Source organism: Gavialis gangeticus, unplaced genomic scaffold (genome assembly GCF_001723915.1).
Source record: "Gavialis gangeticus isolate Ggan-Ray unplaced genomic scaffold, GavGan_comp1, whole genome shotgun sequence".
Classification (NCBI taxonomy): domain Eukaryota; kingdom Metazoa; phylum Chordata; order Crocodylia; family Gavialidae; genus Gavialis; species Gavialis gangeticus.
In genome coordinates, this window is record NW_017729025.1 from 55,462,867 (window position 1) to 55,465,568 (window position 2,702).

At 48.1% G+C, this 2,702-nt stretch overlaps 1 long non-coding RNA gene across 1 annotated transcript in view; it reads left to right on the forward strand.

Annotated features, from left to right (window-relative positions):
* The window catches only part of LOC109298610, a 6,813-nt gene extending 5,222 nt beyond the window's left edge, over positions 1-1,591 (forward strand). Inside the window, exon 2 of the long non-coding RNA XR_002097664.1 lies at positions 111-1,591. This is a non-coding gene — a long non-coding RNA (uncharacterized LOC109298610). The remainder of the gene's footprint in view (positions 1-110) is intronic.
* The last annotated feature ends 1,111 nt before the right edge of the window (positions 1,592-2,702 follow it).

Sequence of the window (2,702 nt, forward strand, 5' to 3'; positions counted from 1 at the left end):
TGAAGACCCTGGTGGGGTGTCTCAGGAAGCAGGACTGTCTCTGTCCCTGCACAGGATCTGTGGGTGGTCCCTGGTGCTGGTGTCCAGCTTCAGGGATCTTGGTGCAGCAGGTGGTGGTTCCTCCCCTGTAGTCTCCAGCCACACAGGGGCTTGCAGGAGGGTCTTTCCAGGCTTGGAGTCTCCTCACAGGCAGCTCCTCTGTTGTCCTGCCCCACCTTCACTCTGAGGCAAAAGGGGGGAGAACAGACACACCACAGCACTCTTCCCTGCTACCTCTGGCTGCTACTGCTGCAGGGCTCTGCCAGGGGCTCTCAGAGGGGCAGCCATGGGGAGATCCTTTCCCTGGTCTCCAGCCTATCCACCCCACACTTTGTTCTCTCCCTGGGAAAACTCTTTTAACCAAGCCTCTCAGCCACGGCTCTTCCCCGGCTTTTGCTAACCTCTCTCAATCCAACCCTGCTGGGGTTACATCACCCCTCCCACTTCCAAGAGGGCTACCTCCAAAATAGCTTTACTTGCCCTCAGCGTAAACAGTGTCCCTACTGGGACAAACTGTCTCTTCGCACTCTGTCCCTCTACAGGCCCTTCTTATTCCTTCAGGTGGATCCAGTTTTAATGCTGCTACAAATAAATTATCCTCCTATGATTAAGTCATTAGTACTTATGTTAGCTGGGCTATTGCAATTGCAAGTAAAATATTATTCATAGAGCTGTCAATTTAATATTGTCTTGGGTACAAAAAGATTTGACATGGCAAAGAGGAGGATATACCATGTCACAGGTGATTATAAATTATTAAATGTTTCTTCTAAATCTAACTTAAATGCCATTTACCCTATCACAAATGAGCTAATCTTAACAAGTTTTTAACTTTGGAATGAAATTTTAATATCTGAGAAAATAAAATGGCAAGCTCCCTTATGACTATTGAATAACGCCTTAAGATTGTGTAGCATACTTAGCTGAGAGGAAAATGACTGAATTCAGGTAACACACCTGTCTGATAAAGAAAGGGATCTCTTCATTAGTATAAACTAATAACTGATATTCCAGATCCCTGTTTCAAACTATTTTCACTATTGAGGCATTTCTTGTTTTGGGAAATAAACAGAAAGAGCTTCAACTCTACATTTTGGGAAGTTGAATAATGAATACTCCAACAAGAGCTTAGAGAATTTCTAACGCGCATAGATTTTTTTTTTTTTTATTGGTATTCTAGGAACTCATGGCAAAAATCATGGAGAGGTGAAATGCAGAATTAAAAGCACATTATTTTGGGGAAGCTGGATGTTGATGTATGACCAGGTTAACTCTAAAATAAATATTGAACACAGAATGATGCAGTGTTTTTCAAAGTACATTATTCAAAAACAAATGACTGATTTATGGTTTTGTTTTGGATGCAGGTAAAAATATTCATATACAGACTGGGGATTTTACATGTAAGATTCTTGTATGGCAAAAGTCTGGCTGGAAACTATAGATTACATGCTAGATTTGAGCAACTGTTCGGTTTATTTAATCCAGATGTTTGTATTTAAATAATTTTGGGATAAATAATAGTAAACCAATAAAAGAAGTCTTGTGAAAGTAGTGCTGTTAGAAGTGTTCCTTAAGCAAATTTAACATTCTTTTGATAGAAATTTGGTATGAGAATTCCTAGGTATTTTTAGGCAGAAGGTGGGACAGATTTGCATCTTAGCTTAACTGATTCGGACAAGTTTGGGTTCTGTAGGCAACCCTGTTGAGCCCATGGTTAACGTAATCAAGTCTGTAAGGGATTTGTTCTCCAATTTCAGCTTCAAATTGGTTGGATTTGAATGCGACACTGCAGAACTTGAACAGGGACTGCAGTTTCTTATTGCATTACCTGCACTAGGTGTCCAGTGTCCCTGGGCAGCTAGTGGTGCTTTGGCAGTTGGAGGCTGCCCTGCAGGCTGTATCAGTGGTATTAACTACTTTGTTCCTCTTAATTGATCTCAACATCTCGCTTCCTCCCTCTGTTAGCAGCGACCCCCTCCCTATCCCTTTCTTTCTGACCGTCCATTCGCTGCATTTGAGGAAGCGGGTTGTTGCCTCGGGAAGCTCGTGCCTCTCTGAACCAGTTAGTGTCTAAAGTGCTCCCTGTTCTACCTTCTGCCTGACTTGGGAGTAACAGCTTAACACCTCTAGGCCTTTAAAAAAGCTATTGGAAAAAAAATGGAGATGACAGGATGTGCGACAGGCACCTCATCCGCGGGGCTGGGAGGAGGAGAGCCCCGGCAGTGACATCTTAAACCCCAGCTAAAGTAGCGCCTGCTCTCACCCTCCCTCGGCTTCCTCAGCCAGCGGGACAGGCCGGCGGAGGCAGACAGCAGGCTGCGGCCGCTCAGCACGACTCTGGGGCTCGTGGCGAGAGAGGAGCCCGCGGCGCTCCTGCCTTCCTCCGACGCTCGCTCTCCGCTTCCTGGCCGCGGGCAGACCCTGAGCCAGCCCGGGTCCGGCCGCGTGCAGCCTCCGGCCTGCTCCGGGGCCGCCTGCCCGTGTCCCGCAGGAGCCGAGGCTGCCGCTGCCTCTCGGGCAGGCCCGGGTGGGCGCCCCCGCCGCAGCTGCAGCCTCGTGTGAAGAAGGCGCGTCCCCCAGTCCGTGCTCAGCCTGAGGCAGACTCACAACGCGGCCCCTCCCCCGGCCGGCGGCACTAGCCCGCGGGCCCCGGGGCGGGG